Source organism: Salvelinus sp. IW2-2015, linkage group LG2, assembly GCF_002910315.2.
Source record: "Salvelinus sp. IW2-2015 linkage group LG2, ASM291031v2, whole genome shotgun sequence".
Taxonomy (NCBI): Eukaryota; Metazoa; Chordata; class Actinopteri; order Salmoniformes; family Salmonidae; genus Salvelinus; species Salvelinus sp. IW2-2015.
Window position 1 is genome coordinate 2001396 of NC_036839.1, and position 10278 is coordinate 2011673.

At 41.6% G+C, this 10278-nt stretch overlaps 1 protein-coding gene across 1 annotated transcript in view; it reads left to right on the forward strand.

Moving 5' to 3' along the window:
* The window catches only part of LOC111973076 (LIM domain only protein 7), a 121032-nt gene that overhangs the window by 67896 nt on the left and 42858 nt on the right, over window positions 1–10278 (forward strand). The window lies entirely within an intron of this gene.

The window sequence follows — 10278 nt, forward strand, 5'->3', positions numbered from 1 at the left end:
TTGTGTCATCCGTTTCGGGAAAGTACCTGCGTAATTGTGCACCCAACTCACTCAGGTGCTTCGCTATATCACATTTGACATTGTCCAGTAAGCTTGAGTTCATTTGCACATAAAAAATTATACTTTGATGTCCTTGTTAATGCAGACAGAGAAGAACTCCAACTRCTTAATCATAGCCTCAATTTTGTCCTGCACATTGAATATTGTTGTGGAGAGTCCCTGTAATCCTAGATTCAGATCATTCAGGCGAGAAAAAAGATCACCCAGATGGGCCAGTCATATGAGAAACTCGTCATCATGCAAGCGGTCAGACAAGTGAAAATTATGGTCAGTAAAGAGAACTTTAAGCTCTTCTCTCAATTKAAAAAAACGTGTCAAAACTTTGCCTCTTGATAACCAGCGCACTTCTGTAATGTTGTAAAAGRAAACACTGTAGTGTCCGAAACGCATTCCTTTGGCAMCAAGAGCCTCTCGGTGGATTCTGCAGTGTATCAAGAATCAACAATATCCTCTCCTATTATCCTGGTTTCCAGCGGTTTGCAGAAGAGGATGTCTTCCTTAATTGACCCTCCATAAACGTAACAAACGTATACCAGGAGCTGTGCCAGGCCCGCCACGTCTGTTGACTCATCCAGCTGTAACGCATAGAATACACTGGCTTGTATGCAAAGCAGAAATTGTTTCAAAACATCTCCTGCCATCACTGACGTGTCGTGAAACAGTGTTGTTTGATAAAGGCATTGTCTGTATAGTTTTTGGGCCTTTTCCCCCAGCACTGTCCCAGCCATATCTGCGGCAGCAGGAAGAATTAAGTCCTCCACAAAAGTATGGGGCTTGCCTGTCCTACCCACTCGGTAGCTCACCATATAAGACACTTCTAGCCCCTTCTTATTAATGGTATCTGTTGCTTTTAAACATGTCTTACTACTCGAAAGTTGTCTTACTTCTCGCTCAAAAAACTCCAGTGGCTTACTTTTCAAATTGGCATGTTTTGTTTCTAAATGTCTGCYCAAGAGTGGTTTCGTCGAGTTGTGAGATAGTACTTTTGCACATATAACACATTGTGGCTGAGCAAAGGCACTACTCCCAATATAAGTGAACCCCAAATCAATGTAGTTCTCATCATTTTTGCGCCACTTCAATGGTCCAACGACCCTGTCTGTTGTTCGGTGCTTTCCCGGGTAAGGGGGCAGTAGCTCTTGGGCTGCATCAGATTCACAACTGTCAGTGTCCGTGCTAGCTGGGCTAACAACACGTGTAGAATTACGGATGCTAGCTTTGGGTGTGGTCGTGGAACCAGGACTTGATCTGTACCATAATGTTGACAGAGTAAGTCTGATTCCCGATGTTGACACTGCCTGGGAATATTTTTATATTAAATGTGTGTCCATTTGTGATAAGCATGCGCCTGTGAAGAAATGTTGAATCAGTGGAAGGGACAATCCCTGGTTTTCAGATAACTTGGCAGAATAAATTAATTAGAAAGAGAAATATATATTGGGCTCAAGCTAGACGTACAAATGCTCCTGTTGACTGGGCCTCCTTCAGAGCGCTAAGAAACAAATGCACAGGTTTGATCAGGAAGTCCAAATCAGATTACTATTTCAATGCAGTCACAGAGAACCTAAACAACCCTACCAAGTTCAGGAAGCTAATCAAATCAGTGTCAGGTTCTAATGTATCCTCTGGCCTTCCTGACCATTTCATGATGGATTCTAATGAAAGATAAAGCTGATATTGTAGGGGGTTTTAACAAGCACTTCATATCTGTTCAGTTMTTAATAATGGTGGGGKCCAGGCCTCTAATGTAAGCTCTGTTACAGTKAACTATGATATAGGCCCTCATGTGAACCATMTTAACTTTGAGCCTGTTTCTTARACTGAGATCTATAAAGCACTAAAGGCAATGGACACTAAKAAGTCTGCAGGTACAGACAACCGGGACCCCTACAGTGGTTCCTCCTTTAAAAGTTGCGTCATACTGCGGCACACCTTGCGTGCTGCTGCAGCATTCTGTGGCACGTCATTAATTCTCGAGCATTCTTCTGTTACTGCAAGTTATTGCTAGTTTGACCACCAGAGGGTATCTTTGAGAAGCATTTGATACTATTCCATATTGGCATTATCAGAGAATGTAAAAATTTTTTGTAACAACATAGTATATGGGATTGAGTTTAAGAATGTGGCTTGATTAATATTATGGTGTTTCCATTCAGAGAAAAATTGTCCGTTTGTAAATTCAGACGTTTCGCTGTCGGAGTGCAGTAGGGTTGATTTGAGCTTCTGGCCTTAAAACGGCAGTCAGCACCAAGCTGCGTTGGCTAGCTACTTCTAGACCTGTAGCGCCTTGTACCTGTGCGCCTTGGTCCGTGTGGCTCAGTTGGTAGAGCATGGCGCTTGCAACCGCAGGGTTGTGGGTTCATTCCCACGGGGGGACAAGGATGAATGTGTATGAACTTCAAGTTGTAAGTCGCGTCTGGATAAGAGCGTCTGCTAAATGACTTAAATTAAAATGAAAATGTAAAATGGTAGTTTGGACCTCACTTTATACGCGCAGAAAGATTATCATGTGTTCATTGACAAAGCCCTTTCGGTTAACACTCCCTCTTTATCTCTGTAGTCGGTGGTCTCTTCAACACCAGCAGTTACATACCGGTCATAGGTGTTTTTACTTAAAGTCCCAGGACATTCACAGTATTAGGCAAGACTGCCTTTTCTTCTTGTGCACCAGAGGCATGGAATAGTCCAATCCATGCTTAATCTAGATATGTTAGTGCCACTGAATGATTTTAAAATATTGATGGGAGACTCTGTTATGAGGAGTGTAATGCTTTTTTTAGGCTGGATCATGTTGTGTTGTATTGTATATTTTAATTATGTATGTATTGATTGTTGCTGTGCCTTGGCCAGGTCTCCCTTGAAAAAGAGACTTGGTCTCAAAGGGATTTTCCTGGTTAAATAAATGTTAATAAATAAATGTATGTGTACATACTGTATATATGTATATTTATATATTATATATTACATTGTATGTTTAAATTTATTTTATTTTTGTATGTATGCTGCTTTTGTTGTTAAGGGGAGGGAGGTGTTTCAATAAGTATATAATAAGTATATCCGAAGCGCGGGTGGTCTGTAGCAACCGACAACAGCGATGTAGGGGTACATACTACAGACATACATAACATATACAGTACCAGTCAAAAGTTTGGACACACCTCCTCATTCAAGGGGTTTTCTTTATTTCTACTATTTTCTACATTGTGGATTGTCACACCCTGGCCTTAGTTATCTTTGTTTTAATTATATTTTAGTTAGGTCAGGGTGTGACATGGGGAAGTTGTGTGTTTTTTGTATTGTCTAGGGTGTTGTGGTTTAGGGGGTTTAGTAGAGTATATGGTTTAGTGTTCAGTGTAGGTGTCTAGGAAAGTCTATGGTTGCCTGAATTGGGTCTCAATTAGAGACAGCTGGTTATTGTTGTCTCTGATTGGGAGCCATATTTAAGGCAACCATAGGCTTTAGCTGTTTTGTGGGTAATTGTCTATGTGTAGTGTTTGTGTCAGCACTATCTGTATTTATATAGCTTCACGTCGTCTGTTGTTGTTTGTTTCGTTTTTTCTTCTTCAAATAAAGAAGATGTATTTTTCACGCGCTGCGCTTGGTCTCTCTCTCTCTCCTTTGACGATCGTGCAGGAATATAGTGAAGACATCAAAACTATGAATATACACATATGGAACCATGTACAGTTGAAGTCGGAAGTTTACATAGACTTATTTTGGAGTCATTAAAACTCGTTTTTCAACCACTCCACAAATTTCTTGTTAACAAACTAATAATTTTGGAGTTGGTTAGGACATCTATTTGTGGCATGACAAAAGTAATTTTTCAACAATTGTTTACAGACAGATTATTTCACTTCTAATTCACTGTATCACAATTCCAGTGGGGTCAGAAGTTTACATCACATAAGTTGACTGTGCCTTTAAACAGTTGGAAAATTCCAGAAAATGATGTCATGGCTTTAAAGATCTGATAGGCTAATTGACATCATTTGAGTCAGATGGAGGTGTACCTGTGGATGTATTTCAAGGCCTACCTTCAAACTACGTGCCTCTTTGCTTGACATCATGGTATAATCAAAAGAAATCAGCCAAGACTCAAGAAAAAAATTGTAGACCTCCCAAGTCTGGTTCGTCCTTGGGAGCAATTTCCAATGCCTGAAAGTACCATGTTCATCTGTACAAACAATGTACGCAAGTATAAACACATGGGACCACTCAGAGTCATACGCTAGGAAGGAGGCGCGTTCTGTCCTAGAGATGAACTACTGGGTGCGAAAAGTGAAAATCAATCCAGAACAAGAGCAAAGGAGCCTTGTGAAGATGCTGGAGGATACAGGTGCAAAGGTATCTTATCACCTAACGAGTCCTATATCGACATAACCTGAAAGGCCGCTCAGCAAGGAAGAAGCCACTGCTCCAAACCCGCCATAAAAAGCCAGACTACGGTTTGTAACTGCAATGGTGACAAGATCGTACATTTTGAGAATGTCCTCTCGTCTGATGAAACAAAAATAGAACTGTTTGGCCATAATGACCATCGTTACGTTAGGAGTTTAAAAAAAGGGGGTGGCTTGCAAGCCGAAGAACACCATCCCAACCGTGAAGCACGGGGGTGGCAGCATCATGTTGTGGGGGTGCTTTGCTGCAGGAGGGACTGGTGCAATTCACAAAATAGATGGCATCATGAGGTAGAAAATGATGTGGATATGTTGAAGCAACATCTCAAGACATCAGTCAGGAAGTTAAAGCATGGTCGCAAGTGGGTCTTCCAAATGGACAATGACCCAAGCATACTTCCAAAGTTGTGGAAAATGGCTTAAGGACAACAAAGTCAAGGTATTGGAGTGGCCATCACAAAGCCCTGACCTCATCCTATGGAAAATGTGTGGGCAGAACTGAAAAAGTGTATGCGAGCAAGGAGGCCTACAAACCTGACTCAGTTACATCAGCTCTGTCAGGAGGAATGGGCCAATGTTTCACCCACCTTATGGTGGGAAGGTTGTGGAAGGCTCCCTGAAACATTTGACAATTTAAAGGCAATACTACCAAATACAAATTGACTGTATGTAAACTTCTGACCCACTGAGAATGTGATGATGAAAGAAATAAAAGCTGAAATAAATAATTCTCTCTACTGTTACTCTGACATTTCACATTCTTAAAATAAAGTGGTGATCCTGACTGACCTAAGACAGGGAATTTTTACTAGAATTAAATGTCAGGAATTGAGAAAATCTGAGATGAAATGTATTTGGCTAAGGTGTATACAAACTTCCGACTTTACCAAAAAAAGTGTTAAACAAATCAAAATATATTTTATATTTGAGGTTCTTCAATGTAGCCCCACTTTGCCTTGATGACATCTTTGCACACTCTTGGCATTCTCTCAACCAGCTTCACCTGGAATGCTTTTCCAAAAGTGTTGAAAGGTTCCCACATATGCTGAGCACTTGTTGGCTGCTTTTCCTTCACTCTGCGGTCCAACTCATACCAAACCATCTCAACTGGGTTGAGGTTGGGTGATTGTGGAGGCCAGGTCATCTGATGCAGCACTCCATCACTCTCCTTCTTGGTCAAATAGCCCTTACAAAACCTGGAGGTGTGTTGGGTCATTGTCCTGTTGAAAAACAAATGATAGTCCTGCTAAGCGCAAACCGGATGGGATATCGTATCGCTGCAGAAGGCTGTGTGCCTTGAATTCTAAATAAATCACTGACAGTTTCACCAACAAAGCACCCCCACACCATCACACCTCCTCCTCCATTGTTTTACAGTGGGAACCACACATGCGGAGATCATCCGTTCACCTACTCTACATTTCGCAAAAACACAGAGGTTGGAACCAAAAATCTCAAATGTTTACCTTGTCAGCTCGGGGAGTCGATCTAGCAACCTTTCTGTTACTGGCCCAACGCTCTAACCGCTAGGCTACCTGCTGCGCTGACTACACTGACTGTGCTAGTGGCAGACTCCACTAAGCTGGCAGTCTAGCTAACAGCCTGTTACCTGGCCTGCACCCCATCTCATTGTGGAGCTAGAGGAGTTAGAGCCCTGTCAATGTTCATAGATAAGATGAGAGCACCCCTCCAGCTAGGATGGAGTCTGTCACTCCTCAGCAGGCCAGGCTTGGTCCTGTTTGTGAGTGAGTCCCAGAAAGAGGGCCAATTATCTACAAATTCTATCTTTTGGGAGGGGCAGAAAACAGTTTTCAACCAGCGATTGAGTTGTGAGACTGCTGTAGAGCTCATCACTCCCCCTAACTGGGTGGGGGCCAGAGACAATTACTCGATGCCAACACATCTTTCTAGCTGATTTACACGCTGAAGCTATGTTGTGCTTGGTGACCTCTGACTGTCTCGAAGCGTTCAGAGCGCACGCTGGACGCTCTGGCCAAGGAGTAGGGTTGATCTGAGCCTTCTGACCTAACAACAGCAGTCAAGCACCCAAGATAACTGGCTAGCTGGCTAACGTTGCTAGTTTGCTAGCTACTTCCATACAAAAGTGAGGGAACAGCTCACTCTGACCATTTGACTCATCCTAGCAGAGCTGGTTAGGCTGTTTTTATGTTATCTAGAGTGTTGGTGACTAGAGTGTTGGAAACTTTGCTGCTGGCAACAATTTGATCATGCTTTTTGCTAACGTTTACTGACACCGGCTGCATTCAACGGGTGTTGAGCATCCATACATTTGTCAGTTTTTCAGCGCTCTGGCACACTCAGACGAGGGCTCAGAAATTGGAGTAGATAGCCAGAGAGAATTTACCAGCTACGTATATCAACAGTTGTCACAGTAACATCAAGAACATTCTATTGAAATGGTTTCTTGCATTGTGGAGTCTTTTGTTTAGACATGTAGCTAGCTAGCGAGCTAAACAAAAAATTCATAACGTTACTACCCTGCATGAATCTGCAGGTAGCTAAACCAACCAGGTTCAATGTTAGCTAGTTAGCTATAACTAYCAATGCAAATGTCTCTGAGATATGAATAATATTACTACACAGATCAAACACATAACATTAGCTAGTGATCCAGCCAGCTAATGTTAGCTAGCTAACAGTACACATTAACTTGAAAGGAAAACGACTTTCTTACAAAATTAGAAACGTGTAATATCGGAATATGTAGCTAGCTAGACTTCTCTGCCACGGATGCCATGGTTGCCTTAGTGTCACGTCCTGACCTTAGTTCCGTTTTTGTGTCTATTTTAGTTTGGTCAGGGCGTGAGTTAGGGTGGGCAGTCTATGTTCTTTTTTCTAGGTTGTTGTTTTTCTATGTGTTTGGCCTGGTGTGGTTNAACCGGGACCCCTACAGTGGTTCCTCCTTTAAAAGTTGCGTCATACTGCGGCACACCTTGCGTGCTGCTGCAGCATTCTGTGGCACGTCATTTAATTCTCAGCCATTTCTTCTGTTACTGCAAGTTATTGCTAGTTTGACCACCAGAGGGTATCTTTGAGAAGCATTTGATACTATTCCATATTGGCATTATCAGAGAATGTAAAACATTTTTTGTAACAACATAGTATATGGGATTGAGTTTAAGAAATGTGGCTTGATTAATATTATGGTGTTTCCATTCAGAGAAAAATTGTCCGTTTGTAAATTCAGACAGTTTCGCTGTCGGAGTGCAGTAGGGTTGATTTGAGCATTCTGGCCTTAAAACGGCAGTCAAGCACCCAAGCTGCCGTTGGCTAGCTACTTCTAGACCTGTAGCGCCTTGTACCTGTAGCGCCTTGGTCCCGTGTGGCTCAGTTGGTAGAGCATGGCGCTTGCAACGCCAGGGTTGTGGGTTCAATTCCCACGGGGGGACCAGGATGAATATGTATGAACTTTCCAAGTTGTAAGTCGCTCTGGATAAGAGCGTCTGCTAAATGACTTAAATGTAAAATGAAAATGTACCAAATGGTAGTTTGGACCTCACTTTATACGCGCAGAAAGATTTCAATGTGTTCATTGACAAAGCCCTTTCGGTTAAACTCCCTCTTTATCTCTGTAGTCTGGTCTCCTTCAACACCAGCAGTTACCATACCCGGTCATAGGTGGTTTTTACTTAAAGTCCCCAGGACATTCACAGTATTAGGCAAGACTGCCTTTTCTTCTTGTGCACCAGAGGCATGGAATAGTCTACAATCCATGCTTAATCTAGATATGTTAGTGCCACTGAATGAATTTAAAATATTGATGGGAGACTCTGTTATAGAGGAGTGTAAATGCTTTTTTTAGGCTGGATCATGTTGTGTTGTATTGTATATTTTAATTATGTAATGTATTGATTGTTGCTGCTGCCTTGGCCAGGTCTCCCTTGAAAAAGAGACTCTGGGTCTCAAAGGGATTTTCCTGGTTAAATAAATGTTAAATAAATAAAATGTATGTGTACATACTGTATATATGTATATTTATATATTATTATTTCCAATTGTATGTTTAAATTTATTTTATTTTTGTATGTATGCTGCTTTTGTTGTTAAGGGGAGGGAGGTGTTTCAATAAGTATATCAATAAGTATATCCCGAAGCCGAGGGTGGTCTGTAGCAACCGACAACAGCGATGTAGGAGTACATACTACAGACATACATACACACATATACAGTACCAGTCAAAAGTTTGGACACACCTACTCATTCAAGGGGTTTTCTTTATTTCTACTATTTTCTACATTGTGGAATTGTCACACCCTGGCCTTAGTTATCTTTGTTTTCATTATTATTTTAGTTAGGTCAGGGTGTGACATGGGGAAGTTTGTGTGTTTTTGTATTGTCTAGGGTGTTGTATGGTTTAGGGGGTTTAGTAGAGTATATGGTTTAGTGTTCAGTGTAGGTGTCTAGGAAAGTCTATGGTTGCCTGAATTGGGTCTCAATTAGAGACAGCTGGTTATTGTTGTCTCTGATTGGGAGCCATATTTAAGGCAACCATAGGCTTTAGCTGTTTTGTGGGTAATATGTCTATGTGTAGTGTTTGTGTCAGCACTATCTGTATTTATATAGCTCACGGTCGTCTGTTGTTGTTTGTTTCGTTTTTCTTCTTCAATAAAGAAGATGTATTTTTCACGCGCTGCGCCTGGTCCTCTCTCTCTCCCTTGACGATCGTGACAGGAATAATAGTGAAGACATCAAAACTATGAAATAACACATATGAACCATGTACAGTGAAGTCGAAGTTTTACATTAGACTTATTTTGGAGTCATTAAAACTCGTTTTTCAACCACTCCACAAATTTCTTGTTAACAAACTATAATTTGGCAAGTTGGTTAGGACATCTACTTTGTGCATGACAAAAGTAATTTTTCCAACAATTGTTTACAGACAGATTATTTCACTTCTAATTCACTGTATCACAATTCCAGTGGGTCCAGAAGTTTACATACACTAAGTTGACTGTGCCTTTAAACAGCTTGAAAAATTCCAGAAATATATGTCATGGCTTTAGAAGATTCTGATAGGCTAATTGACTCATTTGAGTCAGATGGAGGTGTACCTGTGGAGTGTATTTCAGGCCTACCTTCAAACTACGTGCCTCTTTGCTTGACATCATGGTTATATCACAAAGAAATCAGCCAAGACCTCAGAAAAAAATTGTAGACCTCCCACAAGTCTGGTCGTCCTTGGGAGCAATTTCCAAATGCCTGAAAGTACCATGTTCATCTGTACAAACAATAGTACGCAAGTATAAACACCAATGGGACCACTCAGACGTCATACCGCTCAGGAGGAGGCGCGTTCTGTCCTAGTAGATGAACCTACTGTGGTGCGAAAAGTGAAAATCAATCCCAGAACAAGAGCAAAGGACCTTGTGAAGATGCTGGAGGATACAGGTGCAAAGGTATCTATATCCACAGTATAATCGAGTCCTATATCGACCATAACCTGAAAGCCGCTCAGCAAGGAAGAAGCCACTGCTCCAAACCCGGCCATAAAAAAAGCCAGACTACCGGTTTGTAACTGCACATGGTGAAAAGATCGTACATTTTGGAGAAATGTCCTCTCGTCTGATGAAACAAAAATAAGAACTGTTTGGCCATAATGACCATCGTTACGTTAGGGTTTAAAAAAGGGGGTGGCTTGCAGCCGAAGAACACCATCCCAACTCGTGAAGCACCGGGGGTGGCAGCATCATGTTGTGGGGTGCTTTGCTGCAGGAGGGACTGGTGCAATTCACAAAATAGATGGCATCATGAGGTGAAAAGTTGAGTGTGGATATGTTGATAGCAATCATCTCAA